The sequence below is a fragment of the Neovison vison genome, chromosome 6, assembly GCF_020171115.1.
Source record: "Neovison vison isolate M4711 chromosome 6, ASM_NN_V1, whole genome shotgun sequence".
NCBI lineage: Eukaryota > Metazoa > Chordata > Mammalia > Carnivora > Mustelidae > Neogale > Neogale vison.
In genome coordinates, this window is record NC_058096.1 from 205,042,149 (window position 1) to 205,062,278 (window position 20,130).

A 20,130-nucleotide genomic window follows, 5' to 3' on the forward strand; every position below is an offset into this window, starting at 1 on the left:
CAGGGACCCCTCACCCTCGACCAGGCCAGACCTGGGGCAGAGATACCCCTTGGCATATGGGGAGAACAGGGCCCTGGAACTGTCTCATGGGAAGTCAAAGGCAGAACCAACGGAGCCTGGTTTGTCTGCCAAAGGACTCAGAGGGGTCTTCCTCTTAGTGTCTGGAAGGTCCCAATGGCCTGGCCAGGTGGGTCCTTAGGTCCATGCAGGACCCCTTAGCACACCTCGTACCGTGTTGTTCTCAAGGCCTTGCCCAGCCCACTCTTCCACTGGCAATGTCTTTTTTGTCTCCCTGGAGCGGTTGTCCTAATCCTTCTGGCCTGGTTCAAATATGTCTTTCCAAAAAAGCTTCCCCTGTTTGTCCAGCTGGTCTGTCTTCTAAGCTTCTAGGGCAGAGCCTTCCTCTCTCTGCTCGTGTCTTGGTCAAATGTCATTCATTCATTCATTCTGCAGACATGTGTGCCCAAGCCTGTGCCAAGTACGAGGGCACAGAGGTTGATATCGCCACACATTTCACCTGCATTCTGGGCCATGAACTCTCCAGAGGGTCTGGTAGGATCTTCCTTGGGCTAAGGATGTGGAGCTGGTTCTGGGGGAAAAGGGGCCGGATGGCTACTGAGCTTCCACTCACCAGGTGAGGAAATCACCAAATTCCTGTCCCCTACCGCTGATTCTCTACTCCAATTTGGCCTGAAATTTCAACAAAATTGCCTCCAAGGACCGGTAAGCGAGGCTTCTAGGCCTGGGGCTGAGGGGTGGAGGTTACCTCAGGAGACCTCAACAGCACCATGTTGGAGATTCAAGTTCCTGCAAGGCCCAGGCCCCACCCAGACCCTGCACCTTGGAAAGGCCCCAGGAGGGTGGGGAGATGGGCTCCAGGCAGGGAAGGCCTGGCATCGAGGGCAGCCTGGGTTCCCCAGAAGTGTGGAGACCAGTGTGCCGCCTGGGCTGTGGCCTCGCAGTGCGTGCGGCCCCAAGAGTTTCTGGGGAGGTGGGAACACGGCGGATGTGGTCAGGACTGCCAGGCTCTGATTTCACTGTGCCTCATTCGACTTGCCCAAATATCAGGGCCAAAAAGCCTGGGGTGTAATATGTGTACACATACCCGCATGCATGGGAAGATGGCCATTGCCCCCTCCCCCCGACAAGAACCCCTGAGCTCCAAGCCCTGCTGTATGCCTGCGGCTCTCAATGGCCCACGTGCACTTACTCACCCTTTCTCTGGGACAGGAGAGCAAGTCCCTTCCCCTGCCACCTCCCCCTGCCACCCTGTCTACCCAGGTGCTGGGAGAGGGAGAGGGGGAAACCAGCTACCAAGAGCAGATTGCTGGCAACAACATCTAATACATAGGACACACTCTGCTTGTGTCATCTTTGTTGTGACTCACTGTATCTCCCCAGTGGGTGACAGTGGGTAACAGAGAGAGGCAGGGGCCGTCACCGAGGGCATAAGGGCTAACCAAATGGCTCTGCATGCGAGAGTGGGGAGGTGTTTGCCTTTTCATCCAGCAGAAGGGTCTGCTAAGGGCACCTTAACCCCGAGTCCTGCCCCCACCCCTGCTTGTCAGGCATCTGGGACCCGCCTGGGAGTTCCCACACTTCCCCCTCACTGGAGGCTTCACCACAAAGGTGACCTCACCGTCCTCCCTGGGAGAGGACCTGCCTGCAGGTTGTCATGGGAGTGCAGGAACGGCTGAGCAGCCGCCTGGAACTCCCAGGCCCCACACCCGCCTCCCTCCTCAAACAGGCCTGCACCAGCTTTGCCTCAACCCCAGCCTTTAGCCCACAGTTCCTCCAAACATTTACGGACCAGGAGCTGTAGGAGTTGGGCAAGGTCAGCGGGGGTCTCCTGGTGGACGTGTGGAAGGTCTCTCGAGGGCTGGGAAGGTGACTCCCAGGAAGGCTGTGGGGAAGAAAAGACACAGCCACTGACCTTCTAAGAACCAATGAAAGGGGTGCCTGGGCAGCTCAGTCGGTCAAGTGTCTGCCTTCAGGGGCGCCTGGGTGGCTCAGTGGGTTAAGTGTCTGCCTTCAGCTCAGAGGAGGGGGTGTCCTGGGATCGAGTCCCATGTCCAGCTCCAGGCTCAGCAAGAAGCCTGCTTCTCTCTCTCCCTCTGCCCCTCCCCCCGCTCAAGTGTGAGTGCACTCTCTCTCTCTCTCAAATAAATACATAAAATCTTAAAAAAAAAAAAAAAAAAAAGAACCAATTAGAAATCTCACAACTTGGTGTGCCTGGGTGACTCAATGGATTAAGCCTCTGTCTTTGGCTCAGGTCATGATCTCAGGGTCCTGGGATCGAGCCCCGCATCGGGCTCTTTGGTCAGCGGGGAAGCCTGCTTCCCCCTCCCTCTCTGCCTGCCTCTCTGCCTACTTGTGATCTCTCTCTCTATCAAATAAACAAATAAAATTTTTAAAAAATTAAAAAAAAAAGGAAAGAAATCTCACAACTTGGAGGATGAAGGAGCAACGTGGGCAAGAGCCTGGAGGTGTGACCCGTCAAGGTATGTTGTAGAGGTCTGATAGAGGAGCTGCCTGGAAGGGGCTTCACAGGCCAGAATCTACTAGAGATGGGCATGGGGCAGGGCTGGGGGTCAGGGACTGCAGCAGTGACCCATGAGCTCCATTTTGACCAACGCTTATAAGAGCCAAGAGGAGACTGGGGCTGAGTTCAGCAAAGACGCAGAGGGAGGGGTGATGTGGGCCCTGGAGCAGTCCTTGGGGAAGCCCCAGCCAGATGAAGAGGCCAAGTGAGAGGACATCTGGCCCCAGGGAACTGGCAAACTAGTCAGAAGAAGAAGCAGAGGAACGAGGCGAAACACAGGGACAAGGCCATCCTAATGCACAGGCTGGGGGAAGGGGCTCCTGGAGACCTCCAGCCTGCAGTGCCTTTGCTGCCTCTGAACACAGTCTACTGCCAGACTATGTCATCTTCACCAGAGGGATCGTTCACTTCTTCTGGAGAACCAGCTGCTTTCCTGAGCGTGAGGTCTTGGGAGGGTCTTGGGAGATCTAGGAGGGCACAAGGCAGTAGGATGTGTCCCTCACACACCTCTCCCCTCCCGCAGCCCCCTAGTGTCCTCCTCTACACACCTGCCTGCCATCCAAGCCCCGCCCCCCGCGATGACCCTTGGGCTGGGGCGGGGCCCACCTGCTTCTAGGGCCCCCTGGGCTACTCCTCAGAGACACTATCCCAGCACTGTTGTTCACAAATGGTGAAAACTGAGGCCCAGAGGAGAGGGCCTTACCCAGCTTCAGCCCTCTGTCTTCACCATGGGCCTTCCTCCGTGGCCCCCAGAAATGAGAAACCCTGGTGCAAAGAGTGGGCTCAGACCACCCGGTGGCTGGGAGGTGCCTCCAGCAGTCTCACCCGCAAAATCACTCCGTCCTACTTGCTCCAAACCCCCACCCCGCCTGGGCTTTGGCTTAGCTGAGCTTCTTCATGCCCTTGGGGTGCTGCCTGCTTTTCCCTGTGAAGACGCCCCCCCCCCCCCCCCGCCACCATCCACTGGCCTGCTTCCCATGAGCTAAGGAAGGGCCCAGCACCAGTCCCTGACCACCCCTCTCCACCAGCCCCTCCTGGGGACTCCCTGTCTCCGGGGTTGGGCCTCCTCTGAGGCCTTCTCCAGGATGACCTGCTGAACCAGGTCAGGGAGAGGCGGGGAGGGCTGGGGAGAGAGGACCAAACGGGATTGCAGGGCAGGGGCCCCCAGAAGATGCTCCACTTGTCTCCCCAGGGCTTGTCTGCGTTCTGGGTGTCATGGGAGTCTCCTGGCCGCCCTGCCCCCACCAGGTGTGGGGCTTCCGGCTGCTGAGAGGTCCCTTTGTCCCTTATCTTCTCTTCCTTGGTGGCTGTATCCAGATAAGCATCCTACCGGGGACTGAAATTCCAGCCTGGTTGCCCTGTCCTCCACCTGGGGGTCTGGGACCTGCCAGCTGCACTTTTTCCCCAGGACCCACCCAGAGTCTCCAACCCACTTAGAATCCCCTCCAGCTGCACATTTTCCCCCGGACTCCCTCTCCCGCCTGTACAGTTGGACCTGAACCCCCACCGCCCTGTTGGCCAACATACTCGTGCCTCACAAACAGAGCCCCAGGCGCGTGCACACACATAACCTCCTCAGACCCTCCCCATTTTGTTGACAGCGGGCCACTCTGAGGCCCCTCCCCTCCCCTCGTTTCCACCCCATCTAGCTGGGGGTGGGGAGGTAGGCCATGTGGCCCCTGACCTACCAGTGGGAGCCCAAAACTGTTGAGCTGACCCCTGTGTGATCCCACCCCCCACCCAGGCAACCTCCAGACGCACACATCCCCGAACTTCCTGGACCACCCCTCTCAGGGACTCTGTCTCCATCTCCGAGCCCAGTTCAGCCTCCTTCTTCCCCGTCGCCCCCCTCCCCCCTCATTAAGCCTCCTAAACCCGCCAGCTCCCTGAAGCAGGAAATTGCATTCTGCCAAGATTAAATGGACTTGAACGCCCTGCCTCTGCCCGCAAGGGAGGGGAGCTAAAAGGAGCCAAGTTTGCTGACGGGGGGCGGGCCTGGGACACCGAATCCCAGGTTGGGGAGGAGGGTTCCAGAAGGGTGGGGTATTTCTGGATGGGGTGGGGGTTCCTCAGGGGCGGAGGGGAGAGGGCGGAGACTGTGGGGAGGCAGGGGGCAGGAGGGACGGCCTCCCCCTCTCCGAGGGCCTGGAATGAGACACAGGGAAAGGAAGCCACCCTGTGGGGGTGGGGGTATTCTGATTAGGTAGGGGGGAGGGGTGGGGAGTAGAAAGTGGGGAGAGGGGAGGGGAAGGGGCGGGAGGAACGGTGATTGGGAGGTGAGAGGGGACGCCTGTCAGATTGAGAGCCGACCTACAGGAAATGGGAAATGAACTTTGGGGGTTGCATGGGCTGCTTTTTTGGAATCCCCAGAGGAAGGGGGTGGCACACATCACACTCCCCACTGGCCCGAGGTCTCCTGGCAAGGGCGCAGTCAGGTGGGTGAGAATCCCTGCGTGTCCTTGGGCCCTTGCCCAGCCCAGGTTACCCAGAGCCCCAGCCCTGCACTATGTGGAAGACCCCACCAGGAGACAGCAGGACAGTCCCTCCTGGGCAAAGATGCATTAAAGGTCATTACCCCCCCCCCATATCGCTCCAGCCCCAGGCAGCCAGCACCGCAGGCTCCATACCCTATAGTTGGGGGGATTATCATCTGCCCGCCCCACTCTGAGGCCCCCAGATGCTGCTCCTTCTCCCCAGGCCACAGGGCTGCCTACAGGCCCCAGCCAGATGTAAGAGGAATGGGGGAGGGGTCGTACCAGCCTCTCCATTTCCCAGGTGGGCAGGTACAGGGACAGCTGTGCTGAGTGTGGACCTCAGAGGGGCCCTTCCTGCCCCGGGGCCCAGCCCTCTGAGTCTGGGTCACCCCTTCAGAGCCTGGCAAGTCCACATGCACTGAAGGAGCAGGAAGAACAGGGTGTCCAAACCCGGTATGATCCCTGGGAGCAACCTGCTAGAGGCTGGACTACAGGCAACAGTGCTTACCAAGCATCCTCTGTGTGTTAGCCTGGGGCCGTGGTGCGCACTGGAAAGGCCGGCCCGCTCTATCGGCACCATTGCCTGGAGTGGAGGGCTATGGGACGAGTCCTCCAGGAGGGAAGTAGAGGTCACTCTGTGCCAGGCAGAGAATTCAGGTCACCTGAGGAGGGCCTGAGAGAGCTCGGCCTGGCTGAACACGAGCAGGCAGTGTGTCAGCCATGGGACTGAGGGGCTGGAGGTCCATGCGGGTATGGGGCAAGCCTGGGCCGTGGGCAGTGGTAGGAACTCATCTGAGCACCGGAGCCGAGCTTGGTGGGCTGTGTCCCTCCTACCACCCCCGCCCCTGCTCCCAGGGCTGTTTGTTCAGATGTTGGTGCCCATTTCAGGCAACCTGAGCTGGACAGATGGTTTCCCTGGAGGGAGGCTGGCTCTGTTCTTGCTGCTGGTGGAAATAGGCTTCACCTGTCCAGATGTGGTACAGCCCATCCCATGTCCATGGGAGGGAGAGGGTATGTGCCTGGCAAGGGCGTCAAGGCTCACCCTGGCAGGCCCCGTGCTGGGCCTGCTGGGAAGGAACGCAGCTGGGTCCAGATCAAGCCAGGGTGGCCAGTACCTCCCAGTCTGCTCCCCAGTGTCCCTGGGCCTCTTCCTGGCTGGGTCCTCAGTCTCCAGTCAGATCAGGGGAGTCACCTGCCAGTGAGATCAGAGGGGTCCTGTCTGTCAGGTAACTGACAGGCAGTGCCCTAAGTCCCTGTCACTGCCTTGTCCCAGCTCCGTGTCCCCAAGCTATCTGTTGTGGACACACGGTGCCCCCTACCCTCCCCTTGCCACCTCCCTCTTTTCCTCCTCCCCAGAGACTTCTCTCAGGGAAGGCCCATCAAGGCAGCTCCAGCCCTGACACGCCTCCCGCCTCCCGCTCAGGAGCTGCAGACCAGAGACCCTTGGGCAGGCCAGCTCAGCTCAGGCACCTCTCCTTTTTTTTTTTTTTTTTAAAGATTTTATTTATTTATTTGACAGAGAGAAATCACAAGTAGATGGAGAGGCAGGCAGAGAGAGAGAGATGGAAGCAGGTTCCCCGCTGAGCAGAGAGCCCGATGCGGGACTCGATCCCAGGACCCTGAGATCATGACCTGAGCCGAAGGCAGCGGCTTTAACTCACTGAGCCACCCAGGCGCCCCAGGCACCTCTCCTTAAAGAAGACACCTTAGTCCCCTACCTTGGCTTCCCGCTCTGTATCCGCTCTGTATCTGCTTTGTCCCCGTTGCCAGTGGGACTTCGAGCTCTGGAAGGATGGAGACCACGTCGGTCTCAGTCATACATCGTCCCTGGGTCCTGGCCGCACTGGGTAACAGCTCAGGCAGCTGATGGACTGGCCGCAGGTACAGTGGATTTCTAAGACTTTAAGGCAAAAGTAATTTATTGCCTGGAATATGAACAGCCTGCATGGCCCTCTCTTTCTCAGCCCCTGGGGTGGGGGTTGGGGAGTGTGTGGGGAGGAGTGTGGGCATTAGCCCGAAATGTTTTCTGCCTGCCCAGAGGAAGGGCCTAGGACAAAGGAAATAAATGTCATGCCCTTGAACCCCAGAGAAGCCAAGGATGGGCTGTCAGAGTCTTAGGGAGAGGGCGGGCTGTCAGGGTCAGGGGGCAAGGGTGCTTCCTGCAGGGACTTCATGGGTGGCACTGGGGTCAGGTGGGTGAGAAGGGAGGGCTTCCTAAGCTTCCAATCTCCAGTTCACTTCTCTAGCTGTGGGGTCGAGTCTCAACGATACCCAGTGCCCCCCATGCTGCCATCTCTGATCTACTCCCTGCTCCATGGCTGGGTCACCAAACAGCTGACAAGACAATTTGTTTCCTCCATTCCTTAGCAACCAGCCTTCCATCCCTCCTACAGACAGACAGCCTCCGCTCCCCGCAGGCAAACTGGACTCCCCCCTGCCCAACCACGAGGCCTGTTCAAGCACACTGTCCCACTGACCAGGCCCCCCGACCCTGTCCTGGCAATCTGAGGAAGTGTCCCCGTCCCAGGGTCCCTGCCCCTCACGCTGTGCCCTTGGTTAGGAGCCATTTTCCCTTCCGCCATCATCTGGCTCCCAGGGCTCTGCGGCTCAGGAGCTGTGGGATTCCAGACAAGCCTCTGGCTCTCTCTCTGGATCTTTGGGGTCTCCCAGCTCTAGAGCAGGACGCCTCCCCCTTGGCTGGCAGGTGGCCTGTAGGATAACGAGGGCATGTGTTCTGGGTTTGGGCTAGCATACCCCCCAGGCTGTAGATAGTTGCTGGCATTTCCCCAGCTTGTCTCTTAAATGCCTTCTGGGGACACCAGCTTCTGGGCCCTGATTCCTGGTCCTGGAACCCCAGGGACCCCTCTCCAATGAGGCAGAGGAATTTGGGATTTCTTAGTGTCCGGGGATCAGGCTGGTCCAGGGATCCCAGCAGCACAATGTGAGGCCTGCTCCCTGCAGGACGTGTGCTCATGGGGTATGGGAGACAGGGTGTTGGCTCTGACCCCAGAGGAGAGAAGGTGTCAAGAGTCTCCATGGCACCCAGAATCTAGGCCATCGGGCGTCCCAGGATGAGGTGGTCTCTGTTCCCATCCAACTGACACTTGTCCTGCCCTAGCAGAAGGCTCGCATCAGCCTTGTCTTGCCCTGCTGGTGCCCCCTTCTCTTGCACCCTCTGACCCCGCCCAGGTGGGCCTCCAGTGCTGTATGAGTCTGCCAGGGCCAGCAGACCTCCCTGGAGGGTCTGCCCAGCTGGACAGTGCTCCAACCAACATCAAACTGCCATCAGTGAGGCCCACCCACCTGCCACCTGCTGCTCCCGTGAGTGGTCCTGCTTCCCAGTGCTTCAGCCTCAGGCTCTCAAGTGTGGAGACCCAGGACACCCCTGGCAGAGCCAGAGTCTGGTTCAGAGCCACAGAGTGCTCGTGGGAGAGAAGAGGTCTGTCCTTCCCTGGGTTCCAGAGCCCCAGGAAAGTTTGTGGCCCTTGAAAAGAGGTGAATGGGAGATTTGCAGGGAGACTCAAGGGTGCCTGGAGAAAGGTTCAGGGACCAGGGTGTTCCCACCTGCCACACCCCCATGCTCACCTAGGGCTTGGTCTGGTCTTCTTCCTCACCAGCCTAGCCTGCGGCCTTCGGGGTCTGGGAGCCTGGGAGGAGCAAGGCTTAAAGAAACTTGGGGCAGGTGGAGCAGGGGCGGTGGCTGGGCACAACCTTCTCCCATGGTCTCCTCCCCAACCCCGCTTACTCCTCCCCCAGCCCTCCTCCCAGCTGGCAGGAGAACAGAAAAGAGGTAACCATGCTTGCCACAGTGAGCCCCGTGGCTTTGTCTGGGCCAGCGGAGCCTCCAAGGCTGGTGGGAATAATAACTAATGGAAAGTGTCAAATACAGACTTCATTGTCCTGCACATGGGGGCCACAGACCCAGGTGTTTGGGCACTTGTGGATCCTATGAGGGTCTTGTGGGTCCTCGGTGGGAAGGGCAGCAGGAGACCCTCCCTCAGGTGGAGTGGACTAGGGCTGGAGCTTTTTTTTTTTCGAAGAGTTTTTTTTTTTGTTTTTTTTTTTTTAAGATTTTATTTATTTATTTGACAGACATCACAAGTAGGCAGAGAGACAGGCAGAGAGAGAGGAAGGGAAGCAGGCTCCCTGCTGAGCAGAGAGAGCCCAATGTGGGGCTCCATCCCAGGACCCTGGGATCATGACTAGAGCTGAAGGCAGAGGCCTTAACCCACTGAGCCACCCAGGCACCCCTTCAAAGAGATATTTTATTTTTATTGTTTTTAAAAGATTTTATATATTTGATAGATAGAGATCAAAAGTAGGCAGAGAAGCAGGCAGAGAGAGGGGGAAGCAGACTCTCTGATGAGCAGAGAGCCCGATCTGGGGCTCGAACCCAGGACCCTGAGACCATGACGTGAGCGGAAGGCAGAGGCTTAACTCATTGAGCAACCCAGGTGCCCCTGGCTTTTTTTTTTTTCTTTAAGATTTTTAAACTTTATTTCTAAGTGATCTCTACACCCAACATGGGGCTCAAATCCACAGCCCCAAGATCAAGAGTCATATGCTCTACAGACTGAGCTAGTTAGGCATTCCTGGGACTACTGTTTGATAAAGAAGATTGAGGGGGCACCTGGGTCGCTCAGTTGGTTAAACGACCGTCTTTGGCTCAGGTCATGATCTAAAGTCCTGGGATTGAGAGCCCTGCATCTGGCTCCTTGCTCGGCAGGGAGTCTGCTTCTCCCTCTGACCCCCCCACCTTCTTTTTTTATTTTTTATTTTTTAAAAGATTTTATTTATTTATTTATTTATTTGACAGAGCGAGATCACAGTAGGCAGAGAGGCAGGCAGAGAGAGAGAGAGGGAAGCAGGCTCCCCGCTGAGCAGAGAGCCCGATGCGGGACTCGATCCCAGGATCCTGAGATCATGACCTGAGCCGAAGGCAGCGGCTTAACCCACTGAGCCACCCAGGCGCCCGGCCCCCCACCTTCTCATGCTCTCTCTCTCTCTCTCTCTCATTTTCTCTTTATCAAATAAGCAAAGAAAAATTTTTTTAAGATTTTATTTATTTATTTGACAGAGAGAGAGATCACAAGTAGGCAGAGAGGCAGGCGGTGCAGGGTGGGAGGGGAACGGGTCAGGAAGCAGACTGCCTGCTGAGCAGAGAGCCCAATTCAGGGCCCAATCCCAGGACCCTGAGATCATGACCCAAGCTGAAGGCAGAGGCTCAACCCACTGAGCCACCGAGGTGCCCCAACAAAATCTTTTAAAAGAAAGAAAGAAAAGAAATGCTTGGGTTTCTGGGTTGGCTATAGTCATGGTCCCAGGGTCCTGAGATCGAGCCTCAAACTGGGCTGCAGGCTCTGGGCTCCCTGCTCATGGGGAGTCTGCTTCAGACTCTCCTTCTCCCTTGGCCTCTCCCTCCTGCGCTCTCTTTCTCTAAAATAAATAATAAATAAACCTTAAAAAAAAAAATAACAAAGGAGATTGGGATGGGCAATTCTTACCCAAACAAAATCTTGTCTCTGGGAGTTTCCTGTCTTGGGTGAAGGAGAAGCGGGAGTGGGCAGGGCCTCATGCAGCCTGGGCCTCAATCTGGGTTTTTTTTGTAGCCCCACCAAAGTCAGGCTGCCCATTGGTGCCCCCAGGAGGGGTTGCTGTCCCAAGGGACAGGGAAGCTGGAAGTGACTTCTCTCCTGCCTTGGCACCACCACCGACCGTGGCCCTGTGGTCCCTGGCTTTGAGAACCAAGCCCGTGGCCACTGGGGTCACACAGATACTTTGCGTCCATCCTGGGGGGAAGGTCCCTCCAAGCTGATTGATGGCATAGGAGAACAGGCCTAGGGACAGAACAGGGGAGGTGAGGGGTACCCCTGCTATAGGGCTCTCCCCAACTTCTTCCTCTTTGAAAACTCTTCTCTTGGGGGGTCCATCTATGATAGCACAAGTCTACTACAGACACAGGTCAAAGTGTCAAAGAGTTACCTGTGGATGGGTCGAAATCAGGTAGTGCTTGGCGCTGGAGCGCCATTATCCCCTAGATCCAATCTACTCTGCCCAGGGGGTACCCACCTGTCCATCCTGGACTCTCAGCATCTCTCCTCCTAGCCAGGAGGCAAGCAGGGGCAGGGAGGGGATGTGGGGCTTCATGAATATACAATGACTAGACTAATGAGGCAGGTGCCTAGGGAGAGAGTTCCCTAGTAGGGAGGGGGAGGGACAGGTACTGGACAGTGTCAGCATTGCCTTTCCGCCATCCTTCTAGAACACCCTCTGCCCAAATCTGGCCCAGGGTTCCACTAAGCTAAGCTCCTTAGCACCAGGATACAGCATAAACAACATCTGTCCCCTATTGTCCTGGGGTCTAGGCCCTGGGGCCCTGAGATCCTCAGAGACAGGGGTCCGAGAGGGTCTCTGCTGACAGGGCTGCCCCCTCACGCAGGCCTGCCCAGCCACGCACAGCCTTCTTCTTCTCACCACAGACCTGGGCCTGGAGAAGAAATGGGGAAGAGGCTGCCCTATTCTCCAGGGTCTAGTCTGGGTGGAGCAGTCGGGGAGGAATGAGGCCTGAGTCTTCTCAGCAGCCCCTCTGACCCTCTACCTCTGGCTCCTGGCTGTGGCACCACCCCCCAACCCGACCTTCTAAGATCCAGAGAAGAAAAAAGAAGAATGAGGTGTCTGAGGATGAGGATTGAGGGGTGGAAATTACCTCAACTGAATTTTAAAAACCCCTGGCTGGTTGCCATGGTAACAGAAAGGTGCATCCCATTGCCATGGCAACAGGCAAACACCGAGGTCTGCTGCTGGGATTGGGGATTTGGGATGTGGCCGGAGGGGGTGGGTGGAGGAGGCTGGGTTTGAGCTAGAGCAGAGGGGGCCACTATCCAGCCTGGGATCACCCAGACCCAACATTCCAAGGCCAGAAGGCCGGGTGTGGGGGCAGAGGAGAACCGGGTCGTTGGGAGAAATCCCCTAGCCCCCACCGCCCACCCCTATCTCACAGGTCTCCACCCTAGGAGCCCTGAGTGGAACTCTGAGTCCCTTTAACTGGGCTCCAAACTGGGCAGACTGGGGTTTGGAGACCATCCAAGTCGGCTCCTGACCTCAGGGAGTGGCAGTCTGGGAGTCACCATTATAATCATTGGTCTGAGAAAGAGAAGCGCACAGCCAGGAATCTGCTCTCCCAGGCCTGAAGGACCCTGTGTGACACCTGAGGACAGTTACGCATGCCTGGGTGGTTGTCACTGTGCACTCCTGGAGTATGCCCGCAGACCCTGGAGGATGGCTCCTCAAGGTGGCCATCCTGTCCTCCAAGAGCCACAGCCCCTGGGACTCTAGCCACGTCGCTGGGACCCTGGTTGAGTGTGAAGATCCAGGGACAGGCAGAAAGGCTCCTGTTCCATCACTACTGGGGACACTCTCGGAAGCCCAGGACAGCCTGGGAGTCAGACGCACAGATCACATTCAACAGGTCCTGGTGGAGACTCAGGGCTGACTTGGACAGCCACTGACCACTCCCCCCCCCCCGCCCCCTGCCCCGGGGCTGACCCTCTCACACTCACAGGCTCCACACAAGGGCCTGGGCATTCAGGCTCACTGGCCCCAAGGCCCGACAGCCTACCGCCAAGGCTGTCTCTGGGGATCCCAGTGACTCCAGAAGATGGTTGTTAGGCACACCTGGGAGCTCCTGGAGTCTCAGGCTTTTCCATTAATGCATTAGTGTAGCCAAGGTTCAGAGATGTGGGCTGCCTGTGGCCTTGGAGATGTGGCTCCTTGCGCAGGCGTGGCCCTGTGAGCAGCGGGTCAGCAAAGGCTGCGGCGGGGGTGGTTTACCTTTCCAGTCTGCTAGCCTCAAACAGGATTTTTCCAATCTAGATTCCCAGACCCTTCCACAGAGAGTGTGCCCTGGGCATAAAAGTGTTGAGGAGACATGAGAGCATCAGGGAGGCTAGGAACACCCCCACCCCGAAGATGTGAGGTGGGTAGAGAATGGAGGAGAAAAGCAGCCCTTGGGCAGGTTAGAGGTCTCCTGACTCTGGAGAAGTAGGAAAGAACCCCAGGCACTCTGAGGCCTCCTGCCCTCCCTCAATGGCCTTGGCTGGCTCTTCCGGGAGGCTGGTTAGCAGTGGTGAGAGAGCTCTTCCCCGGAGCTCTGGGAGGGGAGATCCAGCCCAGCGTGGCCCCTGTGGGATTCTGCCTCCCCACTGGTCCAAGTTGCTCTAGGTTAACAAATTTCACTTGTATGGCAATAGCAATTCTGCTCAGCACAGAAAAACCTCCTGGTGAAGGCCTCATGTACCCCAGCTTGGCCAGGCTTGGCTCAGAGGGAGCATTTATCACTGAGGGCAAAGGTAGGTCTGAAGCGTGGCTGGAGTTAAGGCTGATGGGGTGGGGGTGCACCCAGGCCACGCCTCTCACGCACACCCCTGGGTACGCACAGGGACAGGACAGATGGCCCAGCGGAGCCAGCCTGCGGGGACTCAGGACCACCAGCCTCCTGACACTTGCCTCAAGGTGGCTGAGCTCTTTTCAGAGAAGGGACCCTCACACTGTCCCAGGCTGAGCCTGCATCAGTCTCCATCCCTCCCCCCTCCCCGGTGCAGCCACCACTGCCCCAGGCTGGTATTTGAGGCCTGGAGCACCTGGGGCCATGCTTAAGAGGCCAAGCCAGGAGTGGAGGGGTCTGGCTCCCAGCCACAGGAGCCTGACCTTTCCCTCAGGGAGCTCACCAGGTGACACCCAGGCTCCCAGCACCAATAAGCCAGAAGGACAAAGATCTGGGGCCCGTTAAGCAGGACCCAGACACTGAGAAAGGTGGGGACTCCTCCCCCAGGCCTCCTCAGACAGCCCGCACCCCCTCCCCCACTTCATCATCAGAGTTTCGCCCAGCTTGGCAGAGCCAAGTAGGCCGCCTTGTGGGATTGCACTCTAAGGGCTGGCTTAGAATCCATGCATGACCCCATGGATCACCTGGGCCCCACCCCCTGGGTCAGGAATGCTCAGGGTCTCATTGGCCTCACCATTACCGATGTTCTTTTTAATTTCGGGGCTGCTTTGGTTACCTGAACTAAGGATTGACCCCTAATGTGGCATCTCCCTGCCCCTGGGTACAGCTGTGGACAGGGTAGCATCCTGTCCAGACTAGAGCAGGAAATCAATGGGTCTCAAGGACAGCGTGTACCCATGTCCCTGTAGGAGGCCTGGCGGGATTGGGGGGATCGCCTTGGCTTGTGTGGCACCTGGAGGAAGCTTCCTCACTCATTTCTGAATCCTGGGCGAGGCCCCATCCCAGCCCCCTCACTGGCCTAGGAGGCCTACTGTTCAGGCTTGCCTCTACCCTGAGCCTGGAGGCCCAGCTCTGCCCCCACAAACTCAAGTTTTGACCCTGCCTCCCCCTGTGGTTCCTAGGACAAAGGTTTGGGCTGGGACCTGGCAGATACTGCTTATCTTGTCATAAATATTTATCAGGCTCTAGGGGCCAGAGCCTGCAGCTGGCTGGGAAAACGGGGGAGGCGGGGGGGGGGCGGTGCGTGGGGTGGGGGCAGATGCTTCAGAAGGATCTCAAAGCTTTCCTAATGAGGGTACCATGAGGAGAGTGTGCCACCTGGGCCTTGGAATCCTTGGGGACGGGGAGGACAGATGGACAGCGGGACAGTCAGGGGGACCCTGGGGGGACTTGGGCATGCTCCAGCAACCAGACCTCCCCATGCACCCCAGGAATGTTGGGGAGGAGGAGTCAGAAGAGGCCAAAGCTAGGGAAGACATGGCAGGCTCTTCCCTGGACTGTCCTCTCACAGAGTGTTCTTGGGAACCGTGTTCCCCACAATCAGCCCCCAGACTGCGTGCTCTTGCCCTCACAATCCTCCCCACAATCCTCCCAGAGCTGTGCTTCCCACATCGCATCCTTTGAAGCTGTGCTCCCACCAATATCCTCCTCCCAGATTTGTGCTCCTACAGATTCTTCTCCCTCTAGAGCTGTGCTGCCTGAGCTGCCCACCTCCAAGGAGCTGTGCCCCACACAAACCTCTCCTGACCATCTCCTCTGACCCCATGCCTACCTCCTAGAACTGAGTCTTCGCAGAGCTGGGACCCCAAAAGGGGTTACTCCCTGCCACCCTCCAGAGCTGTGCTCTTCACACATTCAGGAACACCCCCCCCCACCCCGTCATGAGCCCCTCTCCTGGCCAAGTGGGACTCTGACCACAGGGGCCCTGGTAAGTGGAGCAGACTTGCCATCCCCGGGGTGGAGGTCCCAGCTTGCCTGTGCGCCTAGTAGCCAGCCGACTCCCACCTCCCTCATTGGCATGCTAGTGGGACCCACAGGTGGAATCAAAGCCCTCTGCTTGGAGCTGGAGCCTGAGCCCGCCTAGCTGCACAGCAGGGAGCTGGGAGCCTTTGTCTCCCCAGCCCTGGGGGTGTAGGGAGCCCGGGGCAGAGAGGGCACATTCTGGGGCCCAGAGTCTTCTCACTGCCACGCCGGCAGGCAGGCACAGCTGCAGATAAGGGGGGCAGCCGAGCCAGTGAGCACCCCCAGTAGATAATGAGGGGCTGGGGGGAAGGGACAGCCTCAGGCACAGCCTTGGGGGGGAAGGCTGCCTCCCAAAGCCCAGAGCGCTCATTAGTGGAAGCCTGGGAGGGGAGGCAGCTAAGTGGGTCAGTCTCCCTCCCCCAGCCCGCCTGACAGGTGTGGGTGGGAGGGAGGACTGCCAGCCTATTGTCCCCCATTAAAGTCGGTCCCCCTCTGAATCCCTCCTCCCCAAAAAAGCCCCAGCCTTCAAGCCGCTCCCCCTTGGAACCCCCTTTCCCTCTCTGACACCCCTTCTCTCTGTGACTTATTCCTCTTCCTGAAACCCCTCCTGAGCCCCTCCCCCCCACCCCCTCCCCCAGGTGCCGGCCCCTCAGCCCGCCTCCCCAAGGCATCCTCCAGACTGAGCCACACCTGGGAGAAATTGAAATCTTAGACTCTTCCCTACCCCCGCCAAAGAAGCAGACATCCCTGTCCTGGCCCTAAAGGCAGGAAAGCATAGCTCCGCTGGGGCATGCTGAGGGGCTGGGCCAGAACAAGCATCCAGATTTGGGGGCGGGAGTCAGGCAGGGCTTGCTGTGGGCTCCAGGCCAGGCCTTCTCTGTGCCCCCCCTGCCCCCCACCCCCACCTCACAAACCATGGTCTCTGGGGGTCCATTCTGAGCTCTCCAGCTCCCTTGTGTCCCCCACCCCCAGGAGGGAAGACGATGGTCTTGGCGTATCTATCTCAGGAGTAAGAGGCAAAGAAGGGATGGGGGGGCATCACAGAGGGGAAGTCTTCTCCCTGCAAGGAGGGCAGTTCAAAGAGAAGGTGTCTGCTGCCTGGGTCCAGTTTCCCAACTCAGCAGAGAGCCAGATGAGAGCAGGATGGACAGTGGAATTGTCGGCTGCCCACCTCCTCAGCCTCCTGGCCCCTCCAGTCTTTTTGGCTGGGTCCCTCCCTGATAAAGGCCCTCTGGGGCTCCCCATTTCCTGGCAAGGCCACCTTCCTCAGGCTCTGAGAGACCTCTGGACCTGTCCAGCTGGTCCCCAGGGGGAGGGCAGAATATGTAAGGTGCTCTGCCACCCTGCTCTTGTGGGGACACAGTCCTGGGAATAGCTAAGTGACTGTCCCCGTTTCCCGAAGGCCCACCCCAGTCTGAGGCCACAGGGTCATGGCAGCCCAGTGAGTCCTGGTCTGGCTGCACAAGAGTTAATCTCACGGTGCCCCCCCCCCCCACCACGTGTGCACAAATTCCAGGAACGCTTTCCATTAAGGACGCTTGCTCCGAGCAGATTTCATTTACATTAATAAGAACCAGAAAAATCTGGGTGGGGGGGGCCACAGCGGCGTGTGGTAGCTGCTCACGTTTTACATCTGAGTCTGGTAGAGCCTTAGGGGCTCGGGCTGGGGCTCCAAGTTTTAGAGAAGAGGCCCCGCCGAGCTAGTGCTGGGGTGCCTAGTCCAAGGTGAGTGGGCAGAGTCCATCCAGCCTTAGGAGATCCCTGTCTGAGGGAGGAGGCAGAGCCCTGCAGATTCTGGGGACCCCAAGCCTGGGCGGCAGGGGTGGGGGTACCCAAGCCAACCAGGCTCTAGGCTCTCCCAGTCTGAGGGGAGATGACAGAGCCCAGTCTTGGGTGGGTTAGGACACCAACCCATGGGAATGATGAGGGGCAAGGGCAGGAGCCCTGGGTTTCCACGAGCTGTTTCCATGAGGGTTTGCTGCTCCCCATCTCTGAGCCTCAGTGGATCAGTTTGAGAAGGCTGCTTCCTCCCCTCCCAGCTAGGTGTGGCTGCAGGTACTAGAAGGGAAGGTTCTAAGCCTCTAGCAGATCTATTTCAGGCGCACTGTGCCACCTTCCACAGCCTCCCCTTCTCCTTCAGCTCTCTCAACCTAGGGCTGAGTGGAGGACTCTGTCAAGTGAGTTCAAGAGCCTAGGCAGGTGGAAGCCCCCCAGATCCTCTTACCTAGGGAAGAGGGAGCCACAGAGAGCACATGCCTGAGCAAGGCTGTGCCTGGCCTCCCCCTTCCCAGCTCCCACCTACCTCCAGGCCAGACTTCCTTCCTTGGGTAGGTGATAAGGAGAGCCTGACTTCCGCCCCCTTGGGCCAGAGCAGCCCGCAAATGTGTATGGAGGTGAGCTTCCCTGACTGGAACTGGCCTGCCCGCCTCCAGGTGGTCAGGGAGAGGTATGTGTGAGCTGATATGCTTCGCGCGTGTGAGGGGCTTTTGGGGTCTGCAGGCATCTGTGTGTCCTCACAGTGAGGATGGGGGGCTGGGGAAAGTCTGCCTGCTGCTGCTGGTTGAGGATCGGGGTGTGCGTGCTCCTGCTGAGTGCTTGTGAGTACAGGGGGCCGACCCTCGACTGGGGAGTTGGGCAGAAAGCAAAAGGGGAGGAAGCTCCCCAACTGGTGCCCGCAGGATTTGGGTCCAGCCCTGCCTTCCTCCATGCCCCACAGATGGGCATATTGGGGCACTCGGCACTGAACCCAACACGCACACAGCAGGCCGGGCTCCCACATCTGCACCACCCCCGCCAGGGCCCGAGCAAGAGGATAGTGGGGGGACACTTAATTACATCCATGAATCATTCTCAAATAGCTCCTGTCCAGCCAGACTCAGGGGTTGGTGGTGCCTGTTCAGGGTTGGGAGCCTGGAGCTGGAGCTGGGAGCTGGCCTGGGTGCATCAGCCTCTTGGGGCCCTTTCAGTCTGGCAGGCGGGCGACTGGGGGTCTGGACCAGGCCTCCTGGCCCCTCCCCCTCCCCCTCCTACTGTGGCTTCACCTCCCCCATCAGCGTGCAGACTTTGCCACTGCTTCTCAGTTGTCTTATCTGGGTGGCTGAGGCCAGGGGGTGGAGCGGAACTGACTCCCCCAGACCCAGCCGCCCCTATCTCCGTTATCTTGCCCCCGCATCCTCCTCCCGCCCCTTGCAGCACCACGGACCTTTCCTGCTCCTCTTCCCAGCATCCTCTAGGCCTTGCTTTGTCTGCAGTTGTCTTTTTTCTCTGCCTCTCCCTGTCTGTCTTCTCTCTCTCCCCAGGGCATTATGGTGGTGGGGGGCGGGGGTGCGTCCCAAGGCCCAGCTCGCTCCACCCCTAGCTCCTCAGCTGAAACTGGAGCTAGTCCTGCCCAAACCTGAGCCTGACCTTGTGCCTGCAGCTAAGGTCTCCCTTCTCCACTGAGTTCCTTCTGCTCAGGGGCCAGCTAGACAGGAGCCCCTAGGTTAGAATCCACGCTCAGCACTTGCCAGCTTGGTAACCTCCAGCAACTGTTCTGCTTTGAGCCTCAGTTTCCTCTTTAAACCAGTTGAGAGCAGTGCAGGGACTAAGCCCGATAGGGGGGCACTGCCTCTGGTTTGTGTCTCCAGGTGGAAAGCTCCCCTTCTGCCTTCCATCTTTGGGAAGCGGGGTGAGGGTACGTGGGCATCCCCTGCCTCCAGCTGAGAGCCCTGGGTGAGCCTGGCCCAACTCCCCTGACTGCAGAGACTGGCTGTGGATCCGCTGTGGGCTCTGCCAAGAGTATTTCTGTGAGTCAATAATCAGGCCGGTGGGTGAAGGGAGTGGGAGAGGCAGAAATGCATTTTATCGACCACAAAACTATTTACCTGCTTTGGAAAAAAATGCTAAGAGACTGAAGCACTCACTGTGCCTGGGGCCAGCCCGGCTCATGCCCCACAGGGGGTAACAGTTCCCCTTCCAGCGGAGGAAATTCCGGGCTGCGGGGAGCTTGGTAGAGTCCTGTCAGGTACCCGCAGGGTCTGCCAATTTGTTGCTTGCCTGGCTCCACACAGAGCAAGGCCGGAGTTCCAGTCACGTGCTCCTGAATCTCAAGAGACCTGGAAGAGGCCCCGGGACCCTCCAGCACATCAGAATTTGCCAGAGAACCCCCCACTTCCCACCCCCTAAACCTGCCTGGCCCTATAGACGATGCCGTGCTGCCACCTGGTGGCCACCAGCAGCACAAGCCCTTCTCTGGGGCGCTCTCCCCCTCACACCCCACCTGTCCCTGAGGACACTCATCCCTCGGGAATCAGGTTGTCTAGTGGCTGGGCTCCGGGTGCCCTTGAGACCCCCCAGCCAGACCGCATGCCTGGGGAGCTTAGCTCAGGCCTGGCTGCTCGTCTGGGTTTTGAAACTTGTTTGATGCTTGGCCATGACAGCTGTTCCTGGATGGCCCTCAAAGCCTGAATATTGCAGCAGTTGTCCCAGCCAAGGGCAGGCTGGACTTGGGATCCCTGGAGATCCCTCCAGTTCAGCCAGAGTCCCTTCCAAATTTGGCATTCGGGTTTCCCTGATTAGGGCGATTGCACTGCCCTCACAGCACCCCACCAGGCACGGGGAGGAGGACTGGCAGCTCTGTGGTGGGGCAAGGACACAGGACACTCACTGCTGGGCTTGGGGTTGGAACAGCCCATGAGGGGCTGGTGGGGGGATGCCAGGCCCTTGGGGCTTCAGCCACCCAGTACCCAGAACCCCCAAATTTGGCCTTGCATGAGAGACCAGAGCCAATGGTACAGCTTGTCAAACTTCAAGAATTGGCTCAGAGGTTTAAATATTTTTATTTATTTATTTGACAGACACAGAGAGATCACAAGTAGGCAGAGAGGCAG